General features: G+C 38.6%; 1 protein-coding gene and 1 pseudogene across 1 annotated transcript in view; one reads left to right on the top strand and one right to left on the bottom strand.

Moving 5' to 3' along the window:
- Positions 1–26435, top strand: part of Macrod2 (MACRO domain containing 2) — a 1889857-nt gene that overhangs the window by 941424 nt on the left and 921998 nt on the right. The gene's annotated exons all lie outside the window — the stretch shown is intronic.
- Positions 24957–25396, bottom strand: LOC113458105 (annotated as a pseudogene).

Here is a 26435-nt window from a genome sequence, read left to right as displayed (position 1 = left end):
AATTTGGGTCTCTGTCTCTGTCTCCTTTCATCGCCTGATGAAGGTTAATATTCAGGGGGATGCCTATATGTTTGTCTTTGGATTCACGTTCTCATTTATATAATACCTATGTTTTTAAATACATGAGCTAGAGAACTTGCTTCCAGGACCAGTACCACAGCACATGCTGCTGTCCTTAGGAAACAAAGTGAAGTTAAAGTGATAGAAACATTTATGTTCTGGGATGGCAAATGTTAGTGCCTGTTAAGACCCAGGAGAGAGATGAATAAAACAGGAGCTAGAGACTAAAGAAAGACATTGCAGGAATGTAAAAGAAGAAGAAACAATAGAGAGAGATAAGAAAGTGGAAAGGAAGAGAGACCAAAAAAAGGGGAGAGGCAGGAAGGGTTTGCCTGATCAGAGGAAGGCTGTTGGCAGCATCAGCCTTCCCTTAATCCCTTTTAGGGATGAGTTTTCAAAATCAGCCAGAAATCTCAATCTTTACATACATAATTTTAATCTGTTAAGTTTAAGAACCTAAGTCAGAAGCTTTATTTTTAATGCATGAATCTACATTGGAGAATTAAGGACAATCGGATATAGTTAGAATTCAGTCTGTTATCTCTCAAGATAACAAGTCCAAAGAGACATGCAGATTCTCGTGGGTAAAAGTTCAAAGGTATGCACTGCTGTCACATCTGTGTGACCCAAGTGTGTTCTCAAACACACACACCTTTCTGCCTTAATTATATCTTTTGAAACCTACACAACTGCCTCTTTCCATATCAGAAGTCAGTAAGGTCGCCAAGGAGGCTCGCTTGTCAGTACAGTGCCAACTTGGCATCTATGCAGTAGTAGCAAAAATCACAAATAGGGTATACATAGCACATTGGCTTATAGCAAATCAGTCAACAGAGAACCTTGCAAAACCTGTAGTCTCTAAACGATTCGCTTAATTGGCGCATCAGTGTAAAGTTGATTGCTTTAATGAAAAAGTAAACCCATTCTTAAATGAAAACTGACGGAATTCTGACATTGTCCATTTAAGGCTGCTTGTTGTCTTCGAAATCATCTAAACGTAGATATATGCAGATCACATACTTTACTGTGATGTAATACTGGCTCAGAGAGTGTTTTGAAGCCGAGGTTGTTTTAATGAGGAAAACTAATTATACATCTCAAAGGGAGGGAAGGTGTTTGTAGAAAAAAAAAAAAACAAACTCATTCGCATTGTGGGATTGAATGCATCCTGTTCATGCTTATTTATAAATTATAATGTGGATGGCTCCTGGCAGACTCCAAGTATGGTTGCATTTGGAATTCTTGTTTCAAGGGAGGATTCCTTTATGAAATGGGAATGTATAGTTGAACAAAGACTTTTTGTTCTATCTGCTTGTAAGTGCCGAGATAGCTCTTCATTTTTTTTTTTTTTGATATGTCTGAATGTCTCCTTCTTTCCAAACTTGGTAATTTTCAGGAGTCTAATAATAACTGAAAACCGTTTTTAAAAACCTGCCAAGAGAGCCCACTTTTCTGTCTGATTTAACTAATGTAGCTATTAGATTTAATCTGTTTAGTTGGGGAAAAATTAGTTTGTGACTGGAAATGGCTGTCTGCATTAATTACATCCGAATGAACAGGACCATTTTTAGAACTGTTTTTTATTTCTATCAATTTTTTTCTTTGCTTGGCTAAATATTTCCCTATCAGTATCAGTTAAGGATCACAGAGAAGTTCTGAGAACCCAGTAGAGTGTTTCCTATATACATTTATTGTGATTCTCTAGATAGAAATTCTAGAATCCATGGGACCAGAGACTGGCAAGTCTGCAGTCCACAGGGTCAGGCAGGATAGGCAAGAAGCTGATCATTGCTGGGGTTGTAGCACAATTTTGTCTTCTTGAAGCCAAGCTCACTTTCTCTCTCAAAGTCTTGCAGATGGCTGTATGAAGCCCACACAGATGCTCAATGATAGTTTTTGCTTGAATCCAACTGGCTGTCGATATTAGTTCTAGCCACAAAACACCCTCACAGCAATATCTCAGTTACTATGAGATTGAACAACAAATAACTATAGCCTAGTTAAATTAGTACATTGTGATAACCATTATACCATTTTCTCATCTCCAAGGATCCTTATTCAATGATCTGAGGATACCTAACTTCGAATCTGTCTTAGATTTGAACAAATTAGTTGTGCGATCCTCATACTGTGCTCCTATGAGGTACCAGAGCATACGGCATTCATTTTTCGTTTCTTTAGCGCTTGTTATGACAGGTGGCATGTAGCATGTAGGAGATCAACAGAACAGCATTCTCTGGTGTGACTCACTGTGTCCTTTACCAAACAGTTGAGAGTGTGTAGATCCCATTTCCCATCTTACCTATACCCCTACTATTGTTTAAGACAGTTCCTGATCTTTAATTTCAGCTCCATGACATAGCTGGATGTGTTGTGATTGTTCACTAGTCCCCTGTGCTCTGAAGGCATGGAGGATAAATGAGATTGCTTCCGGCTCTGAAGTAGTCTGAATGTATGTGAAGGCATAGGAATGTCAGCAATAAGGAAAAATGGGGAATGTGTATGCAGAAAGGTTAACTAGGAGGATGGACAGGGAGAAACATCAAAGCAGAATTATGCATATATTTTTAACTAAGTATAGAATGGACAGAACATTTTACTGGTAAACATGGAGTGGACTAAACTTCAGTCTAGAGTATGCCCACAAGGAGGCAAAATCCAATGTTTTGTTCTACAATTGCAGCTTTAGAAATCAAGAAATTCGAGGAACAGTAAGCAAAATAGCAAAATGCTCACAGTTTTCATAACAACTCTATGACAGAATTCTTTCTCTCCTAATGCATGTAATGAATTCTGATAATTTTGTCCAGGTTAAAAAAAAACAGAGTACTTTTTCCACAGAAACTATATAACCTCAGTTGAACTAAGGGCTTCAGAAATAAGTGCCAAAGGCCTAGAGGTAACCCTTCCTTCTATTAGAGATTACGGGAAGCCTCATTCCAACTCCTTGCTCTGGTATAGTCAAGTCCGCTGGAATTTGTCAAAGTAAACACAGTGCATGATAAGATCCTGTTTAACTAGGCAGTGGCTTCCTTTCACAAACATGTTATTCCCACCATGTACCTGGGATTTGGCTGGTAGTATGGGAACAAGAGTGATGTTCACAGTTGTTAGGCAATGACCAAGGACATAGAGTATATGCTACTCTTCTTCTCTTTTTACAGCACTGAGTAATTTTTTAACACAATTCCTACCATGTAAATTTTGTTAATAAAAACATGTATGGAACCTGGAGAGTTGGGGCAGTGATTAAGAGAACGTACTGCTCTTCTAGAGGACCTGAGTTGTGTGCCTGGACCCAATGTTGGTGCTTACAACCACCCATATCTCTAGTTCAAGGGTATCTGATACCCTTTTCTGGACTCTATAGCCTCCAAAAGACACATGAAAAAGTAAAATTAATTTTCTAAAATGTTGTCTAAAAAAAGGTAACTCAAGGAGAACTAAGTTATGGGTATAGCCTAAGCATTTTCAGTATGTTAGAAATAGTAAAGCCAAAAGATCTTAAGAATGGAAGAGGCAAAACTATTTGTACCTGATGCAACAGCATTGAGTTTCTTGAATACACACTGAGATGCTCTAATATAATGGAGAAAAGAAATAATCATGTGATTTTTCCACACATCAAAGAAAGAAGATGGGTCAAAATAGAAATAGTGAATATGAGGGAGAATCAAGAAAAATAAAAGAGTAGAGATCTACATTCATCATAGAGAGTTATTTGGTTACTTGAACAACCATAAAGACCATTAAATGTGGTTGATTCTGGAAAATGAAATGGGGCTGGTATGGGGCATGTTAGTAGGAGAAGCACATAGAAGTTTTGATCTTATATGCCTTTTTTCCTTAAATTGTGTGCATATTGCATGTCAGTAATAACAATTAGTTATGTAAGTATAGTCATGTTCTAAAGTAAGGCTACTTTCAGTTCATCCCGATTAATTTTCCCTACATACCGTGATCTGTTTGTATATAGCCCGTCATTTAGATTTCATCCATTTATTTCAGGATAGCGACTGCTTTCCATCTGTTTCCCATTTCAGAAAGTGTTTGCAAGAAAAATATGTGAGTTCAGATACTTCCTCTTGACTCTTAGCAAGCTCTGAAGCCACCAGCAGGTGAATTGCTGTTTTCTCCACAGTCACCAGGATGACCCAAAGGTCAGATTCACCCTGGCAAGCATGGCTGACTCTAAGAACAGACCAATCTATAACTCAAGTTTGGGCAGTTTCTCAAAGGCCAATGCGGCCTTCTGTTTTGCATGTACTAGTTTCCCCTTCTCTGCCAACTCCACCACCAGGCACATCTTAGAGCGATCATTTACATGAATTATACTGTGGGGGTATAAATGACCTTGCACAATGGAGACAAGTTTGCATAGAAAGCAGGTGTCACCAGGACACTCGATTGTCTTCTAACTGCCACTCTTTACCCAGGTAATAATTCCTATCTCCCTGTGACCCTTTCCTGTGTGATATGCATGCTGATGAAGATCAGGGTTTATGGGACAGAACAGCCAGAATCAGAAAGATTCTTTGTCCCTTTCCCACTACCTCTTGTATCCTTAATCAGTGGAGGTTTCTTTCTTTGCCCCTGCATGAAAGCTGTAGATTTCTTATGCTTAACCTCCTGAGTAAAGTATTCTAACATCTCATGATGGGGGTCTGGTTTGACGGGCAAAGGGAATAATTTATTCATTCTCCCCTTCCTCTCTGGACCTATACTTTTTTTTTGCTTTCCAGTTTCTTGAAAACTGTGACTAGTGATTCTGTGAGAAGTGGTCAGGACTGGATACAAGGCTGTAGTGAAGTTCATTCAGTGGAGTCTGTCTCTTCAGATGCCCCATAAGGGACACACTCCCCCTTACAGTTACTCCCTTCCTTCCCAGTAGGGATGCCAGATTTAATTTACAACCCTGAAAAAAATTGAACATGAGGTATACAGTGAACATGGTTTGTGTATGAGTCTGTTTCAACTATTTTGTGGAACATACTTACATTAACATTTGATTATAGAATTAATTCAAATGTAATTAAGCATGCTATATTTCTGCTTGTTATATCAGACAACTCTAAGTGAAAAGCATTTTTGAAGAGGTACAACTAAATTCAGATATTTCATCATGCTATGCTTTTATTCCAAAGGATAGGGACATAGGCTTTTTCTTCCTTAAAAATATAGTTCAGGGACTGGGGAGATGACTCAGGAAGTGAATGCACTTACCTCTAACTCTGACTGCATTTGCTTTCTGAGACCCACATGATGGAAGGAGAGAACAAGCCTCCTACAGCTGTCCTCTGAATTCCAGACATCCACCCCCTGATAAATAATTCTTTTAAAAAATGAAGCGCCGGTACTTAGACATTTCTATGTTAAAAACTATCATCCTCATACCCATGTGTGATAGGATAGCTGGAGTGTGGGTAGTTCTTCCCAGTGGCTGTGGAGAAACAGCTTTGTCAATATCTCAGTTTGTGTCTGAAAAGTGGCTTGCAGCGAGTGGGGAGCTGAGGGACCGCTTGCTTGATGCCTGACTCAATCCTATCATTATTTATCATCATGTTAAGAAATAACCTCCCCCAGTTTTAATTCTAGTTTCTAACCTATCCCCACTCTATCTGTGTGGTATTGAAAGAGCACGCACAGTGGAAAGGGATCACAGGCAGACACTGTGGGTAAGAGGTCTCCAGTGGTCTCCAGTGGTCTCCAGTGGTCTTCAGATGCACTGTGCGTATTTAATAGCAAGGATTCAGAGAGCCAATTGGCTTTCTCATTATGGGGGCAGTCACCCTGTGTTTCCTTCCGAACCATCAAGGCAGCGGCGCTGCCTCAGAATGAAATAGTTTATTCACTGCTCCCATTCGAATCGGGCTTGCGCTGAGCAAAGTTAATTCCAATCAGTTTGACTCATTATTCCTCAGAAGATTGAAGGCCGGGTATTTTTACTCAACAGATAGGAATTTCATATGACTTTTCAAGGTCACACTGGAAAACTCGCCATCGAGAACAGAAAGTCTAAAGAGAAGTCATTCTGAAGGTCTTTGTCTCTAATATTACTTTTAAGCTAGCCGATTTCATGTAACCGTGAAGGCAACCGGATGTAGCTGAATAAGTTATTTCCAATACATTAAAACAAATGCCTGCAAAGCCTGTGTTATGTTGCTTTCAGTCAGGAAAGATGATGCACTAAGATAGCAGAACCTTTTCCTGTCCATTGTGGATTAGAGCACAAACAGTTATGACTTCTGCTATTTTATCCCCCAAAACAGTACAAATTATTCTGGTATCTGAAAGTGAAAAAAAGATGGAATAAAATATGCATTTTTAACATTCTATTTGATATTGATCATGTCACATTCCTATAAAGGAAAATGTTGTCAGTTCAGTTAAAGGCGTCCCTTTTAGCATAAAAAAAATGCCCCAAGTCCTTAAAGAACACCCCAAACCACCAAAACACTGAGTCCTACATAGAGTATGCTCTTTCCTGCATGTACATCCCTATGCTAACATTTAATTAATAAATAGACATGGCAAGAGAGATACAATACATAAGAAAGAGGGAGAAAGAATAAATAACACTAAGAATGTTTGAAAAATTATAAGGAATTATTTTATATTGGCCTAAATTACATATAGTACATGTGAGTGGGGTGTGTGTGTGTGTGTGTGTGTGTGTGTGTGTGTGCCTTTAATGAAGTTATGCCACTTGGGCTGACAATGCTTCCCACAAGAGCTATTGACCCATTACCAGGCATGAGAGTTATTGATTAGGGGGTTTTGAGAGACTCCCAAAACAATATAGGCAATTACTGTTATCATTGTTTACTTCCCAGAGGTTGAAAGGAAGTCCCCACTGCTGAAGACAGCACACAGCTCCGGCATAGAACTTCAAATATTAGAGTTGGTTCTGACCTGAAAGCGTCCTTCTTTGGGCCTAGCAATCATAGTACCGGATGGTGTTATGCAAACTGCCCCTGGAGAGAATCAATTAATGGGAGTCCTACCCAGCTGTGATGCCTAAGACCTGCAAAACTAACCAGCATGGCAAGATAGCCTTAAAGGTGCCATAGTGGCACTCATACCTTGATAGTAACCAACATCTGTCTAATTAAGCTTGACCATTCAAAGGGAGCTGAATTCATGCTCAGTAGTGGACACCTAGCCAAATACTTCACGTGAGCATGATCATGGGGCTTAATGAGGAACTTGCTACCTCCACTTTACTAGACCAGCATACTTCCTAACTGCATTCTAAAACTTCCCCTTATATCCACAGCTAAGTCAGCTCCCATACCCCACCCCTCCACACCCCCAACTAAAGAAACTTCTCTTTGTAGCAGAAGGTGATTTCAGAAAATCACAACTAGTCAAAACACAGAGGTCAACTGATCATGGTTGCTTAGCCTCAAGAGGCTCATCTACAACACAATCCCTATACCTAAGGTGTAGGGAACATTGCAGAAGGGGAGGTAGAAAAATTTCAAGAGCCAGAAGACGAGATCATGCCTCCTAAAAATTATAGGGAAGGTGTACCCAGGATGCCTCTTCAATATGGCTATCTAAACAAGACCTGAGCAATGAAAATACCAATAGTCATGCTGACGTTGAAAGGTGAAATCTCTTAGAGGTTACATCCCTAGAGTAAAAACTATAGGCAACTAGTGACTCTGAGAGTCCCCTTCTTTGAGCCTAACAATCCCAGGGATGAGGTCCCTTGTTGTTAGTTATTAATTCCAAGTGATCAACCCTGAAACAAAATACATACAAGCAACACTAAATGGACTGAGCGAGTTGTATTTACACACTTATGCATGTATATTTATTAATAATAAAAATAATAAACAGACTGTCACTTTGAAGCAGTATAGTAGGGGTCATGGGAGTTATTGGAGGGAAGAAAAGGAAAGGAGAAATGATGCAACTATATTTTCATTAAAATTTAGAAAATAGAAAAATAAATATTACAAATTTAAAAAGTAAACAGTAACTAATAATAGGATAATTAGGGCAATAAAATTATTGGCATCACTACTCAAGATATTTGAATATAAGCTCAGGCATACCCGGTCAGTCAGTCTGAAAAAAAAAAAGGCAGTTGTTAAGTATCCGGTTAGGCATGGAGCTTATACAGTGGGGAAACATTGGAAGAAGAGATGATTCTGGCTCCAGGTGCTTGTGGGAATGAGAACACAATATTTCACCATACTTCTCAGAACTGTGCACAGTTTGAGATACAGAAATTGCTTATTTCTGGAGTTTCCCATTTAATACTTTCAGACCACTGTAGGTCTCAAGTAACTGAAATCCTGGGAACTGAAAGCACAGATAAGAAAAACTACAATTGTCATTCCTTAGTGGTTCTGGTCAGACTTGGCTACCAGAAGAATTTCGTGCATGGAAGTTACAATGTGAAACCACTGATGTTATTCTTTGAGGCTGACATAATTGATGTGTTGAGTCTAGAGATGCTATTACTTTGATCTTGTCTTCACTGTCCTTTGCTCTAGCTTGCCTTTGTCTCCGCCTGAATACCTGGATAGCCTAGCATTCCCAGGACTTGTGGTCAGGGCCTTGCCTTCAGGTTCACAGAGGCAAGAGTTAGACATATTCAAGTCTCACTCTCCACTAGCTTCCCCTGTAGAGTTGTCTTGCGGTTGCCTTCTCTGATTAACTGGGTGATAACTTCCATGGTCTACAAGTTTTCCCATGGTGCCTCCAATTCTTCAGCTTCTCACACAACTAAAGTAAGTATAACTCTTCCAGATACCTTTTCTCATTTCTTCGTTTCCTAAAGCCTGTCTTAGCTGAACATAAAAATTACCTTCTAGAACCATCCACCACTGAAGTATCTCTCAACCTGCACCGTGCAATGAACTCTACCCAGACTGAAGGTGATGTTTTCATATTTTAGCTTAAGAACCAAATATATGCTAGTTATATATCTGGGATTGATGGGAACTTCTTGAGAAGAACAATCTCACTTAAAAGGGAAACATATGCATGATAGTACCATCTCTCAAACCTTGGACCCCTTGAGACTCTGGTTTTAACTAGTGAAGGGGTGTTGATTACTAAAGTTGTACCTGTATGGGTGAAAGCTCTGAGAATTTAACCCAGTGAAGGTTAAGGCAGCATGAGATTACTTATGTGAAAGGTACCCAGTGTTTCTGTACTGTGTAATTTTAAAAGTTCTTATGGCCCTTGGGTATTTGCATTATTTCCTTCTTGGCATGACTGGAATTTACTCTGAAGGCAGCCTGCAGTTCTCACTGATCAGCTACTACTGTGCCTTTTCTAGTTCCTCAGCACTCACCTGTGAATGCCACTTCCCAAAATAGGTTCTGCCAGAGGGCTTTTATCTGTGGACACGTCCTGTCACCCACACAGAAGCAAACCAGAAATACAGGGTTAATAAAGCTCCAATTGCCATCATTCAGTGACAGCAAATAGTTGTTAGTCACTTATCACTTCTTTGTCCCTTTGAAAGGAACCTTCTTTCAAACCCCTGGGAGTTCCAGGATAGGTTGAGCTCTGCTCCTCAGTGGTCATAAGATTCACTAACACTTGATTCATTTGCATTTTTTCCCTTTCCCTGACATTTCACAGTTTTCCTTCCCAACAAACTACCTCCGTGGAATGGTTTTTTTTTTTTTTTTTTTTTTTGGATCTGTTTCCTAGGAATTAGAACAAAGAAGCTATCCTTAGTTGATTCAGGCTTATCACTAAGAATTCATGAGGCTACAGATGGTATTGAGTAAAATGAAGAGAAGAGGAGTTTACAGATAAAGTAGGGCATCTGTTTGTAAGGTAGGGCTTTAGAGGGTGTCCTTATATGAATTAATTTCATGTCAGAGGGTGGTCTGAGATGTTAAGAAAAGTCACATTCTGATGAGAATCCCTTCAATGGGAGTCCCTTGGAAATTAGGTCTGTGGCGCACGTTTGAGGTGTCTATAGACTAACAACTGATTCTAGTTTACAGAAGCCAAGAGGTAGAAAGTAGGTAATTTGCTGCTACAAACAAACAAACCAGAACCCCAGTGGAATCTTTCCAACAGATTTGCTGACAAGATTATGTTTCCAGTGGAATAGAATTTGGTTTTACGCATAAGAGAGAGTGGGTGTATGTACCTGTTCTCTTAAGTTCTAAAATTAATGTCACCTCTATAATAAATTTCTTGAAGAAAAAAAAACAGTTGGAGTGAGTAACTTTTATTTCTATGTGTCTGAGAAATAGGATTGCTGGATTTAGCATAAAAAAAATAGAAGATACCCAGTTAAATCTGAAGCGGAGCTGAACAAGAACTGTTTCAAGTGTTAGTGTATCCCCTATACTCAGTAGGCTTTTATATAAGAAAGTATTCATCATTTAGATAAGACCCAAAGGTAGCTTCTGTTCTGCCTCACTTGACTATCCTGCTTTTGAACCACCTATGGTACCCAGGAGGACTAAAACTGAAGGAACTGAGAAAAAAAGAAAACAAAACATTAACGATGTGGAGTGGTTGTTTTTCTTGTCATTGTGATATAATACCAAGCAACAAAGAGCCTAAGGGAAGAAGAGTTTAGTTTGTCTCATGATTGGAATCCATTTAGTTCACTGTATTCTATCATGGTAGGAAAAGCAGAGACAAATGAAGGCTGGCACTCCGCTCACTTTTTCCTTTCTTCCATTTTCATTTGGTCTAGGATCTAGCCCATGAGATGGTGGTACCATATCCAGGGTAGGTCTTCTGTTATAAATTAGACATCTAGAAATAACCTTACAAAACTACAGAGAGGTATGTCTCCTAACTGATTCCAATTCCACTGATCTGATGATAAAATCAAAGCATCACAATGTGGCGCTAGTAGAAAATTAAAATCCTGGAATAAGCCAAAGTTTTCCCACATTAAGCTAAAGAGTTAATGAGAATTTAATGCTTTACTTAGAAGCTTTCAGTTAATTGATCTATTGAACATATATTTATTGAGTGTCTGTTGTTTGTCAGGGAAAAGACTAAGCACTTGGCAGACAGCAATGAACAGGGCAGGCCAGTTCTTAACCTCACAGAAGTTTGTTTCTGGGACTCATTGTACTTGAACACAATGAAACTTTGAAATATGTTATGGCTCTTGCCCTGATTCTTGTTGTACAGCATTGTTTTAGAAATTCAATCCAGGTTTGTGTGAACCCTTGGGTGCAGAATCCATGGATGCATAGAAGGTTGTTTATATAACCTTCTTTCCATAGGTGTCTTTCCATACCATGCTCCAGTTCTAAAAAAGTTTGAAGGCACGGAATTCATTCCTGTTTCTCCACTTCGATTTTCATGCATTTGTTTCATCTAGCCACAGTAGAGACAAGTGAGGCATGATGATGGCCATGATGCTGTATCATGATGGTGGAGTAAATGAAGTACAGAGTCTCAAATCCAGAAGCCACCCATTCTGGGTACTCATAGTATCATCACATATGATGTTTTTAAGAAAACAAAAAAGAGATGTAGAATTGTTTGAATGCCTGCTCCTAGAACTTAATTTCCCCTTTCTTCCCTAAATATTTGAATATGTTCTACAAGAGCTGAAGAATTAAAGAACATGCTGAACTGTGGAAAAATGGAGATGTCACATGCAGTAGAACTCTAGCTTTCAAAGAGGAATGAGTGGGGTTTAACATAAAACATTAGGTAAATCAAGGTCTTCTGACTGATTGCCCACCTTTAATTTGAGTATCTTTAGGACAAGCTTTCTTTTTATTGTCTTATTATCTAACAATATAGTTCAGTTTGTAAGCATATTCAAAGAAATATATTTGACAAGGAAGATGTCACCTTAGGAACATTGGAGAGAGGGTATATACAGATGTTTCTGTGCATGTGCCATGTTGACCCACAACATTGGTCTCATACAAAGTGAAATCTGAGTGGATCGACAATTTGATGCTTTTTACCATATGCTAACAGTTCCCCTTTGCTCTCTTATTTTCTCTTTTCCACCATTGGTGCTATTACTGAGTTACTCACCAAATGGAGGATTAAAGTGTACAGAGTAGAAGTCTCTTGTCAGCAGGCTTTCTCTACAGTCCATGAGTCTATTTCTAAAATGTATTCCTGGGGATGATTTTCATAGTTGTAAAAGGTATTTTAGTTCATAATTGTCTTTTTTTTTTCTTGGAGTAAATGTAGCTCTCAGAAACTAAAGTGTCTTGCTTCTGTTTGGTAGGATTGGATAGCAACCATTTCTCAGGCCAGTGTCCTGAGAGCTGCCTGTCTTCTTTAGAAAGTCAATTAATCATGCGCTATGTGAGAAACAGGAGGCATTGGGCACAGCTGGTGCTTTAGCCCCCATTTCAAAGTAGGAGGTAGCACAGCCCATTTCCCCTGCTCTTAGAGTGAATTTGGTGGCGAGACTCGTGAAGCCTCCCATGATTCCCAAAAGAGCAGACGCCCTTCAGATGCTGTGCACCCTTGTCGTTCATCATTGGGTCTACAGAATTCTGATGGCCACACAAGCCCTACTCAGTTACATCCTAGGTCTCCTGTCTTTGCTTTTCCAACTCTTCACAGGGGACATCTTATAATTACAATCTGCCAATAATTTATACTAGAGATCCTTCTTTTATGGATTTATCACTCAGGTAAATTTCTTACTTGTCATTTGCACAGATAAACACCATCTCCTAAACTTTCATTGTCTGCTTCTTCAACTAATCGTCATTCCCCACATAGAAGCCTCCCCCTGCCCAGGCTAATGCGGCCATCCATTCCATGCACCTGAACCATTTGTGTGTAAGTGCTGTCAATTTAAAAAAAAACTCAAGCCTTGCAGATTCCACTACATTTTGCAAAGCAGCACACTTGGCCTTCCTGTCGCATGTGCTTATGTCTAAGTTTTATGATTATTCGTGGAACTGCTGTGCCAGAAGAGCACTGGATGAAGCCAGAGTGATACCCGCATATCAGAAGCAATGTGAGCAATGACTTCAACAGCCAGATCACACTTCCAGTCTCCCGTGGCTCGAAGTCAACTCTACCTCCAGTATAAATAGCTCTGGCTGTTGCTTCATGCTGCAGTTCCGGGTGGTTAGTAAGGGAGGGGAAAGAACTGCACTGTTTTCCTCACCATTTCTATATGAGAAGATTGGCCTTGACAAAATGCTGAAGGAGTTGTTAATGTGCTTTAGGCAGAATGCTCTAATTCCTCTTGTCTTAGCTTGTCTGGACCACAGCTTCTGATTTCACATTAAAACAACAACAACAACAGCACAGTATCTTCATTTGTTCATCTGGCAGTCAGCTAGCAATGTCATTATATGCTTTTCTTTGTAAAGCAATATCATTGCCTTTTTCTTCATTTGGTTGCATCACTGTGGTTTTCTTTTATAGTATGAAAGTAAAGCACAGTTTAATTTCTGTTATTTAAGTACACAGCACTTTATATTACTAGTAGGGTATATTTATTCAGTGAAGTTTGCTGAACATTATTTTACATCAATTTTGCGAGGTGATTATATTACCCACTAACAAAAAGGGCATATTCAAGAGTGAAGGTTTCTTTCTTATTGATTGGGAGAATACAGGTTGCATGTGCCTCAACACGCATGTACCAATCAGAGAACAGCTATGTGTAGTGGATTGTCTCTTTCCATCTTCACGTGAGTTTCAGGAACTGAAGGAAAACCACCACCCTGCAGGTGATTGATTTACCCACAAAGCCATCTCTCCAACCCAACCCAAGATGGATATTTTTGGTTATGACTTTTGCAGTAGCTGTCTGTAGGTATGAGGCAAATACTTACAAAATGTTCTGAAATACATTGGGAAGTTTTGCTTCTCACCCTCGCATTCCTCATTCAGCTGAGGGAGGACAACTTCGGGCTATTCTAAGTGTGAGATATATTCTAGGGCCTGACTGCGGACAAGTGACTACCAAGTGTGGTTTTCTCATGACAAAGTTTTGAAGCTTCCGGAGTGACCAGTGAATCGATAGACCTGGGCTTTGTACTGAAGCAATGCTAGGTCCGCTCATCTATTGGCTAGGTCAATTCATTCAACAAAGAGGAGACTCTCAAGAAAATACATCTTTTGTAATAGTTCCACTTTACAAATTCTGTTGAAGTATTATCAAGAATAAATATTGTTTGCCCCTCAAATGTTCATGTGCTAGAATATCAGGCAGTGAGAAATTTAAATGGGAGTCAGTCAATGACATTTAGGTCCCAAGTATTCCACCCTCATGAGTAGATTCATGGAATTTCGTTCATGTAGTACAAATCTTTTAACCCTGAGTTAGTTCTTATGAGAGTGACTTTTTGGTAAGTGGTCTTTCCCCAAATGTTCCTCTTTCTACATGTGAAAACTTCCCCATCCATTTTTTTTTTTTGTATGTTATGAACATCATGCTGTCCGGACCATTCAGTTATCAGCTCTGTGAACCAAATAAACTTGTTACATTATGAGCGGCTTGCAGCCTCAGGCAGTTTTACAAAATTGCAGAATGTTTATTTCAAATTTTATCAGGTACCAAAACAAATTTTGCATGATTTATTATGTTGAAAATTACTCAAATTCAGTTTAATTAATAAAATTGCACAGATGTTTTAATAGTTTAACTAGTGTATTATAGTACAATTTGATGGTTTACTCTAACTTAACATTATGTGTAGAGTATTAAAAATTGCTTTAGAAATTCATTATTAAAAATTCTTTTTAACTCATTAAGGTATGCTGAGCTCTGTATGAATATATATACATTTATATAAAATACAGAGGTATTCCAATATATCTTTGACAATGAAGACTGGTGATAATTATAGATGACAATATTATATTTATTGAGCTATATCTTAAATGTGGTTTTATACACACACACACACACACACAGAGAGAGAGAGAGAGAGAGACAGAGAGAGAGAGACAGAGAGACAGAGAGACAGAGAGACAGAGAGACAGAGAGAGAGAGAGATTGAGAGAGATTTTTTTATGATGAGAAAACTGAGTCTCAAAGAACAGTTGTTCAGGACTGACAGAGTAAAAAAGAATAAATTCACTCTTTAATTGTAAATGGAACCAGGAAATAAAGGCTATGATTTTTTTCCCCTATATGGCCATGCTGGCTGAGAGAGCTTCCCAGGGTGATCCATCTGTCCCTCTTAAGGTCTTTCTTGTTACCTAGCTTCTCTGGAGGTAGTGACTGTAGTCTGGTTATCATTCGCTTTATATCTAATATCCACTACTCAGGTTGGTTTTTTGCTACCTTCGTTCATTTTCCTGCAAATTTCAAGATGTCATTGTTTTTTATAGCTGAACAATACTTTATTGTATGAATGTACCATATTTTCTCTATCAATTCTTCAGTTGAGGGGCATCTAGGCTATGTCCAGGTTCTTGCTATTACGAATAATGCTGCTATGAACATCACCGAGGAAGTGTCCTCGTGGTATGATTATCTTTTGGGTATGTACCCAAGAGTGGTATCCCTGGGTCTTCAGGTATATTGAATCTTAGTTTTCTGAGAAACTGCCATACTCATTTCCAAAGAGACTGTACAAGTTTGCATTCCCATTAATCGTGGAGGAGTGCTCCCCTGACTCCACATCCTCTTCAACATATTGTAACTATTAACATTATCTCTGAAGCAATGACATGAGCAAAAACAAGTGCAGCGAGCAAAACATTTGGAAAGAGCTCCACTTTTCATTCTGGTAAACCTAACTGAAAAAAAAAATACGTAAGTTTTATTTACTTATTTTGAGATTTAAAAAATTCATTAAATTTTTTCCATACAATGTATTTTGATCACTTTATTCTCCCCCAACTCCTTCTAGATTCCTCCACCTCCCAGCACACTCATCTTCATGTTCTCTTTCTCTCTTGGAAAAAAAAAAGGAAAGAGAACAACAAAATCAAAATAGGAAGCTTTTTGTTACATTTATGCAGAAGAAACTAGTGATTAGTGAGGTACTGATTTAGGATTAAGCAATGAACTTTGTAAAAATATTAGAGCAAAGAATACTGGTTTTGACAACTATTTTGAAACATGTAATAAATCCTACAGAAGATAAGAAATGTGAATACCCAATGGACACGGATATTTAAATTGAATTATTGTAAGAGTTTTGCAGTGCAGTTGATGGATGGCCCACAGCTGACATGCTTTTACTTGATCAGAAGATAAAAAGAATAGAAACCTTTAGACCATTTGTACATTATTAAAGTGAGTTGGAATTCAAGAAGACATCTGATTCCACTAAATCAGCCAAGAGGATGTAGGAAACAGATGGCATTTCAGACCAAAGGAGAGCCCTTTGAAGACCTTCAGACTTAGAATCCGTCTGAAAGCATGTAGCCTCCATAATCGTGAATTTCCATCCCCAGCATATTGCCTGGCACACAGTACATGCTCAGTAAATGCCTGAGGAAACAAGACATTCTTCCAATGTTACTTGAAACCTTATGGAAAATATTTACACAAATATTTTATATTCAGTTTTCTTCTCTTTTGTCTATGAGCACAGTGGAGTCCAAATATATTATTGCTTCTAGTGCTCATTTTTGTAGATTCAATTTGCTTTCTATTCATTTTAAGCAAATGTATTACCTTCAGGCTTGAAGATAAAAATACTGACTCATAAAAATTGTGAAACACTGATGTAAATTAAAACTAACACCTGAGAAAGAAAACTAAGCCGATTTTAAGGTCTGTTATTCTTGAGTAAACCTGTGCTTCAAATTTTAAACTTCAAAATCCGTAATGCTATTTTTTAGACTCCATAAAACATTCCCTCCTATGGTTGACTGTGTTGTTGAAATAGATCTTATGCACTTTGCTCCATTACATCCATTTATTGTGAGTCCTGTTCCTCTTAGTTGTTACTCAGTAACTGCTTTATCTTTAATATTCGAACAGTTTTAAAAGATTTTGTACCTTGGAAAATATACAATGTGAGATCATTCAAGAACATGATTTTAAAAAAAAGCAGAACTTCCTTTCTTCATTGCTTGTTTAAGTTATTAATGCAACAGTAGCACAGCATTTCTGTACACATGGAAGATAGGATGAATGCTGTCCTTTGCAGAATAATTGAACACTTCATTACAGAGACTAATAGCACTCACACTTTCTATAGCTATTGATTCATTAAAAAAAATAAGTGCTTGAATTGGTTTGGTGTTGCATGCCTGCAATCATAGCAATTCTGCAAGCTGAAAGAAGAGGATCTTGGGAGCAAGGCATGCACAGCCTGTGCTGTAGAGATCTTACCTCAACAAAAACAATAAGCCAAAGCAACCTAACAAACACAAGTCATAAAACAAGCCAAAGCAAATACAAAAATCAGAAATGTGACTATTTTGAGAGTTTATTGCAAGAAAACCTACTGTAGTTTTCATAAGGTTTTAGGTGAACATGATACTTTAAAAATGAGTTGTATTACAGTTATTATATGGCTAGTGCATTTAAAGTACATAAAAGAAAAATAAATAAATTTTAAAAAGACACATGGGACAATGCAGTTTTCCTGGAGTGGTATACACAGGGGAGGCCAGTACAGAAGAATGCAATTCCTGCCCTTTGCTTATCAAATCAATGAGATTTTTTAAAATGATCCCTATGAATAGAGACAGTATCTTCCCTACTGTGTGTTTATAAGAAATGGCTTGTAACAGAATATGGCTAATAGATATCTCACTTTCTACTTCCTTCTGTTAGTTGATTTTCCACTCTATTAGCTCTTAGCAGGTTAACAGGTTTAAAGTTAACTGTCTGAGTATATATTCTAGAATCTGATATCAGTGTATGCCATTTTACATGGATGACTTGTTCAAGACCAAGCATTGTTTTCAGTTTGAGTATCACCAACTCCCAAATAAGCCCCATTAATATGATTTAAATGTATCCCCTAAAGTTCATGCAAACTCGACTACCAGAATAGTCTTGCTGAGATTTGTAGCCGAATGGGAGTCATTTGGTCATGTGTGACCACCCTCAAGCACAGATAGATCTTGCCATCATGTGCCTGTTGTAGGGATACATTCACCCGCTGTGTATTTTTTCTCCTCTCTCCTTTCCTCTCCTCTCTTCTCCTCCCCTGTCTCTGTCTCTCTCTCTCTCTATCTGTCTCACTTTCATTGGGATGATTTAGTACAGGTGATGTTTTACTCCTATGCCTCCAGAACTGTTAAAAATTTCTGTTCATTATAAATTATTTAGTCTTTGGCATTATATCAAAAAATCTACAAAAGAGTAAGTCACCTATTAAAGAGAACTAATAATAAAGATAAGCTTCAATCTACATTTTCAGAATCTGGAAAGAATATAATTATGTCATTAATATAGGAAAACATATATAGATTCTCTATATCCTCCTAAAAGCAAGTGACTTACTAACAATATGTCAAAGTACTGTATTAAAATTATAAAATTCATGAAGTTGTTGAAACCTTCAGATTTTTATAGGTATTTCTGATTCTGATTTCTCCTCAGCATGTGCTCACACACACACATACACACACACACACACACACACACACACACACACACACACACACAAAACCACATATTCAGAATTTTGTTGCAAAGCTTGATTGTGACTTTCAAAACGGGAAGCAAACAATTTTTGAAGTCAATAGTAGCTCTAATCCCCACTCCCATACACGTTTCCTTTGAGATAGCATATGTGCTAACTTGGGCTCAACCTGTAAAGTTGTCAGGCTGTCCTTGAATTTCTGATCCCTGAGCCTTAGCCTACTAAGCATACATTCACTGTTATGTTTAGGTTTCTTACATGCTTTTGTTCATCTCTGACCTTGTTGAGCTCAGCCAGAGGGGCTGAAATGAATGTCTTAGCAACAGTTCTTCATGAAGAACACTTGTGATGGAACGTACATTTTAAAGAGTGATTTTACTCAGTAGTAGACTTTAAAAAAATGAAGCTTCACTTTTCTAATAATGTTTATTCTTGTTTACACGATATTTGTCATATGAACATCTTCATGCCAAGTTCACTTTCATAAAAATATTTCTTTCTGGAAAATATAACCAGGAAAGTATAGCAGATGACATAAGAGTATTTGTAGTCTCCTTTGTTTTACCATAGAGATGCAATGAACCACTTAAACTTTCCAATAGTCATATATATTGTATTTACTATGATGTTGTGAATTTATATTTGATACTTCTTCCAGTGTTTTGAAATTTAAAAAAAACCCACTGGAATCTCCACAGTCATAAATATTTTTTTGTATGCTAAGGAGTTGACTACTGGCCTTCAGTTCCTAGCTACCTTGAGAGCGGGTCTGGTCCCAAAGTATGACTCAAGAGTTGGATGTATAAACCTTAGTTTTAGACTATGAGGAGAGAAGAGGTGAAGGTTGAACTGGTTACAAATGGCCAGTAATTCAGTCAGGACCGGGGTGAGGATTCTTCTAGATAGCTATATTGGTGAAGGTTCCTGGAAGGCAATGCACCTAGAGAGAGCATGGAACAACCCATGTTTATAATTAGCATCTCAAAGGGTAGGTTTCATGCTACTGAGCTCTCAATCCAGGAGCTCTAAAGCTATATATAGGTAGATCTTGTCAGAATTTAATAGATGATAGTTTGCTGATACCAGTTAATGAAAAGAATAATTTGTTCAATGGATCAGGAATAACCTCCCCATATCTGGTGTTACAAACATTCTGTTATGTGGTGGATAAAGAGTAATAAGAGCTTACTTTGGCTTTTATTGTGTCCTATATCTATTTATTAAGAGCAGGTATTAAATGGAATGCCAGGTTCTGCAAGTAATAAGAACATCTACAAGATAGCATCTTTTCTCTTAAGGGTCCCACAGTCTAGTACAGTTGTTCTCTCTCAACCTGTGGGTTGTAATGCCTTTGGGGGTCAAATAGCTCTTTCATAGGGGTCACCTATCAGATATCCTGCCTATCAGATATTTACACTACGGTTCATAACAGTATCAAAATTACAGCTACGAAGTAGAAACGAAAATAATTTTATGCTTGGAAGGTCAGGACAACATGAGGAACTGTATAAAAGGGTCACAATGTTAGGAAGGATGAGAATTACTGATCTAGTGGAAGAAATGAGGTATGAATACATGTTAAGTTTTAATGGGCATAGAATAGGCTAGAAGTCAGTAGAATTTTAGTTCATCATTCTATATGGCAAATGTTAGGATTCAGGCATTATATTGGTCCCTGTCACCTGGCAGGATGAACCCAGGAAGTTCCCTATCCAGCCCAGGGTCTTATGGCTGCTATGTCACTAAGCAGATTCAAAGGTCTCTTAAAGACACAAGCACTGCCCATTCTGGCTCTCTTCCTGCTGCTCTTCTGGAGAGACAGTCTGGTCCTTGCCTCCTCCTATTCTTTCTCTCTGTATTTCTCTTTCCCTCTTCCCTCCCCTTTACTGTCTCTCAATAAACTCCTCACTTAAGATCTGTTTGCATGGTGTATTTGTCTCCTGCCCATGGCCCTCACCCATCAAGGTCTCAACTTGTGCTATAATCATAACAGTAAGGATGTAGAAGAAAGTCTCAAAAGTATGTATCAAAAATCAAAATCACACTATAGAACATGGCTAGAGTTACTTTACGGTGGTTAGAGCACAGTTCGGAATACTTATGAGTGGTTGGAGCTTGGGTTGGTATATTTTATGGGTTGTCTGAGCATGGCTAGGCATTGCTAAAGCAAGCTCAGCAAGAGCTCATTGTAGACTCTAGGTGAGTTCATTGTAAAAGTCTTTCAGCTTTCCATATGAAAATTGCCATAATAAATGATGAAAAAAGACTGGAGCATTCAAGAGGAAAGGAATAAACTATTCTGACAGGCATTTAATTTTCATGCAATGTGATAGAAATAAAATATGAGAGCGAAGTTCTATGAAAATTTTTATTTTATTCATTCTCTCTATTTGATCAGAAGACGGAAGGTGTTTAATGTTAGAAAATATACTGTGTACCCATCAGCAAACACCAGAATTTTCAACTCAAGCTGACTTAACTGTAAGGAAGGGGATTATTACCCAAGATAGGGAGGCAAAGGTTATTCAATTCAATTCTTTACAAACTCTTTCAGAGGCCTAAGTGCCTGTTCTTCCATTGTGGCATCATATCTTCACAAGACCAATTCCTCTGTCTCAAAGTCAGAGCTGTCCCCAGATCACTGTTTAGTGTTGGAGTCAGTGTCTCCCTATGTACCACAGGATAGCCTCACACTGCAGGTCATCATCTCCTTCTCTGGACTATTGGCTTGACAGGCATGAAGTACACTTGGTTCCTTCCCCTAGTCTTGAGCTTTTGCACTGTAGAAAAGTGACTGGTAGAACTTCTTGCCTTAAGTTGACTTCCCTGTTTGTTCTGAATCTACCTCTGGTAAAAGAAAGAAAGAGAGAGAGAGAGAGAGAGAGAGAGAGAGAGAGAGAGAGAGAGAGAGAGAGAAAGAAAGAAAGAAGGATAGATGAGGAGAAATGGGGTCAGGGGTGGTGAAAGACTCAAGATGGCTTCAAGTCATGTTGGTAGCAGGAAGAGCCAGATGACCATATCAGTGTGGGATCGTGGGGAAAGAAATGCTTTGGGAAGGAAAATGAGAGGGATTAACGTATAGAAATCACATATAAGGTACTTCAAGAAAATTTGTGAATATAACATACATTCTAAAATAAAATTTAATTGTGAAATGACTTTTTCCAGTGATTATGATAATTACATGTTTGGTATGAAAACTATGAAAAGATTAAAGAAAACAATCATTTATATTCTTAGCACTTACTAATAATCGAGGTTAGTATGTTAATATTTCCTTCTAACATATGTACTGTTAAGATACTATAATATTTTGTGTTCAGTTTGCTTTGTTCTAATTATTTACTTGGCATGAAATCAAGCTATATGAACCAAGAATCAAATTATATTAATATTCTTTTGAAATTAATATTTCTTTTAAAATGTGTGTGTCTGTGTGTCTGTGTGCCACATGTGTGCAGGTGACCCGGGAGGCCCAACAAAGGCATTAGGTCCCCTGGCCATCACATAGTTTCAGGTGGTTGTGAGCCAACTTGAACGGGTAATGGGATTATAACATGAGCCCTCTACAAGAGCAGTATATGCTCTTGATCACTGGGCCATCTTCCCAGGCCTATGTGAATATTCTTGATGCTGAGTATATGCTATCGCATTGAGCTTGTCTTTACACCTCTGTTCGTGAAAGGAATGTGATGATTCTGAGCACGCCTGTTAAACAGCAGCTACTTTCAGCAGTAGCACTGCTTCTTGCCAACTTTTAGTGACATGAACTCCTCGAGGCATCTTACGACAATGAGAAAACATTTAGCAGCTATTTCCATCAACATCTTGCTGTTTTCTTTCTTCGTTATATTCTTTAAATTTTAGTAATAGATGTGTGGCGGGGTATGGTGGCATTTGCCTTCCTCTAATAACACTCTAGGGGCAGAGGCAGACACAGGCGGCTCTCTGAGACTTAGAATCCACCCTGGTCTATACCAAGTTACAGCCCAGTGAGAACTGCAGGGAGACTCTGGCTAAAAATTATGATAAAAGAATTGGGAAAAAAATGGGGGTATGTAACCTGTTACCTCTTACTTCTTTCTAAATATAGTCATAATTTCTTAGTTCAGTGTCTACAAAATGTTTAGGACTTAGGAATGTGAGTGTTTGTACGCTGAGTTCTGTGCGGGTTAAGGTGAGCAGGTAAGGATGGGTAAATGAATGAAGGATATGAATGCCAATACAGTATCTGTTAATTCAGCCTGGGATTTTTTTTGTGGGATTATTAAGTATGAAAATCTTGCAAATTACTTCATAAAAGTGCTTTATGGGTTGTGGCACTTTAATGATGTTTACCGTGGCTTGGAGGGGACAAAGGCCTGAAGTCCTGTGGCAGTGGGCCAGAATCCGAAGCAATTGTGCATGAAATTAAATAATTAAGTTATTGCGGGGAGTAAGAAATCTGCACAGAACTTTGAATTGTTTTTGAACTCTGTTATCTGAAAAGGTTAATAGGTCCTTTGACTCTTAATTTACCTTCCCTTCCCATTTGACCACATTTTGTTCCTGTTAAGTAAACAAGAGTTGTGAATTTTCTTTATAATTTAATATCATAAGCTCAGTGTGGCCAGGTAAAGAATGTTATGATTAAAGTTTATGACATTAGAGGGAAAAACTCAATGCACGCAAGTGTGAGCTGTTGGGAGAAAGGTGGCTTCATCTCTGGAAGCATGTTTGCAGTCTGTGATCTGACGCTGCCGGAGATGGCCTACCTGCAGTCTTGTTGGTGGAGCAGAGCACCGTAGAAATATGGAGGATGGAGACTGACAACGTGGCAAATCAACTATCTGAAGGTGCTGGCTGTTTATAACATTTTAAGAAGACGAAAGGATTGCTTTACTTCAGGTATATCAGAGGCACGGTCCAGTTTGGAAGTGGCCAACGCCAGTGTCTTCCTGGTGAGGGAAACGGGGCTTAGCGCATGCTTTTATGGGCCTTGTCTATGTTAAATTTCAGATATATGGTCGTTGATGTTTACTGGGGCAGCTGGGAGTCTCTTCCTTAATTATTCTTTTTATCAGTACATTTCAGATGGGCTCACTGGAGGGATCCTAGCAGGGAGCCTCTGCAGCACTGGCTCGTAGAGGGCATTTTCTAGTGCTGATAAGGCCGTAAAATTGGTCTTTTTCCTTGAAGGGATCTAAGAGCAGGCCAGGGAAATTCTCAGAAAACTCAAGAGGATTCCTTGAAGGAAAAGGGTATCTGGAAAAGTGGCTATCCAAACCCCGCCTCTCCAGAGCTTTCGCCTAGTGTTTATATGCTTTGATTTTATTTGCGAAAACTAATTATGGAACATTCCAGAACTCTCCATAAAAAGTGAACATGGGGAGGCTTTCAGGTCCTGGAGAGCTTCAATCAAAGGATCAACTAAAGAGGGGAAGCTGGAAAGAGCTAAGGGATTTGGAGTCTGGCAGCTGGAAAAAAGCTAAAGTTACCTAAGAACTGTGGAAAAGTGACACAACCCGGCTCAAAGTTACCAGCTTGCTCTTTGTTTTTATTCTCGGAGATAGATAGATATCCACAGTCCTCTGCTTGGGTTTCCATGGCAGCCCTTTTTCTTAGTAATCAAAGGTCATTGCCAACCTACCTACTTTTCCTTACCATGTCCACGTGGCAGGGGGTTGTATATAAAAGGGCAGGTGTTACAATTTCAACACTGAGGCAAACTCAGGCAAAGAGAGATTTGACGGCTCAAGATAGCAAACACGCTGGTAGGTGATGTGGGTTCCTATTTCATTGTTCTCTTTGCACAAGTTTTATTTGGACCAATGATATTTGAGAGGGATGCTGTAAAATCAACTTGAGAACATCTGCAGTCTTCTAGCTTCGAGGCATTCCCCTTCCACGGGCTTAGAAATCTGTCAGGTTCTGTGGGAGAAGCAGAAAGCTCCTGTGAGATTGTTTACTCTCTATGAGCATCCTTTTCTTTTGCTTTGTTGGTTATATGTGAAAATCCTAGAGGGATCTACCTACCTTGTACCCTTACAACCTTCTCACCTGGGCCTCTTTATGTCTCTCATACAGATCCTGGAGAAAAAAATGTTTTCCTCATTCACAGAACCATTTTAGACCATTTTTCTTACTACACTGGAAAGAGAACCTGTCATCTCCTTGGAAAATGATTATCTTATATGTTCTCAGATTATAGCACCTAGAATGAACCTGCTTTCTTCGTCTCAACTACAGGAAATCTTAACATCATTGTGGGCTTTTTAATAGAGCTTTTATTCTTTTGACGTCAAGTAATGTCTTAATTATTGGTGGCTTCAGTATAGAATTCTAAGTTCTTGCCTGATCCAACCATCATCTTATCCGTGGCTTCTTCGCCTTGTCTCTTTCAACTAATCTTTATTCTATTCTTCTCTTCCTTGGTGTCTTGTTAAACGGACTGCCTTTTTTATTTTCATGGGCCATATTTTCATTCATTTGTTTCTTACATTTCAAGTACTCTTCGGTGTCCATCCTTGACCTGAGATTCTTTGTCATAGTCCTTAACTATTACACAACTGCAAACAAACACTTTGTGGGGTTTCTCTTCAGGACCACTTTTCTTTTTGTTGTGAAGCTTAATCAAGTTGCTTTGATGCTCAGTGCAAAGTGCTCAACCAATATAATATTGACTCACAGGCTCATCTCAGTTGGATGCAAGTACACAAAGATAGGCTACTTGGCCCATACCTAAGGTTTTGACAACTTCGGAAAGTCCATGCTGTGCCTTCACAGATGAGGGAAGTCTCCATTACCACTTCTAAGGCAGTATTAGCATCCATTACAACTCCAGCAGCCATGCCAAAAGTATATGTCAAAAGCAAACAAACAGAAGACTGAATTTTTAATCTCAGACCCACCATTCATCTGTTTCCATTGGAAAAAAAAAACCCCAGTGTTTTCTAGGATGTGGAGACTGCTCGGGTGACAGTAATCTCTGCGCAAGCATGAGGACCTAAGTTTGAATACCCAGAATTCATGAAAAAGTCAGGTATTGCTGTGTATGCCTATAACTCCACTGCTGGGGGGATGGAAATGGGATGGGTAGATCCTGAGAGTTCACTGGCCACTGAAGGCTTTTTATATCAGCCCAGGAGTACATTACCTCAACTTTCATGTATACACCCCCCCACACACACACACAAACACACACACACATTGCAAGTGCTTTCATTGACTTGGATGCTCAGAGCAAAAGCTTGAGAGTAGACACTGGAAGTATCTCCATCTCTTTGGACTTGGTGCTTGCTCTTTCACTCTCTGCAATTTCCTTTCTCTTTCTCTTGTTCTTTTGTTGTCCACAAACACTCTGTCAGTAAATTCTGCTGACACCGCCCTCAAACATATCCCCTTTGAACTGTTTACTTCTCTAGGGTGTGAGTTTCCTGAAGTCAAGGACTTTTGCATAGTTGCTCCTGTTCTAAGCGACTGGATGTTTGTTTTTTTTTTTATTTTCTATTTCTTTAAAGACTTTTATGTTTCAATTATGTACGTTTATGTCAGTGTGAGGATATATGCTGCGCATGTGAGTTCAGGTATCTGTGGAGTCCAGAAGAAGATGATCAATATTTTGGAACTTGAGTTATTAGCAGTTGTGAGCTCTCCAACATGGATTCTAGGAACCTAAACCAGATCATCTGTAAGAGCAAATCCAAACTCCTAAGCACTGAGTCATTTCTCCAGCTCCAAATGATTGGATTTTTTAAAATAAAATTTTGTGAATAGAAAAGTAATGTGAAATGAAATATTTACCATCCATAAATAGTGTTATTGACATTCAGCCATGCTCACTAACTTGAATTGTCTGTTGCTGTTTGTTTGTTTAGTTCTTTGTTTCAT

The sequence above is a fragment of the Microtus ochrogaster genome, unplaced genomic scaffold, assembly GCF_000317375.1.
Source record: "Microtus ochrogaster isolate Prairie Vole_2 unplaced genomic scaffold, MicOch1.0 UNK3, whole genome shotgun sequence".
Classification (NCBI taxonomy): domain Eukaryota; kingdom Metazoa; phylum Chordata; class Mammalia; order Rodentia; family Cricetidae; genus Microtus; species Microtus ochrogaster.
The sequence above is the reverse complement of the archived record's forward strand: the minus strand, read 5'-3'. Positions and strand labels throughout refer to the sequence as shown.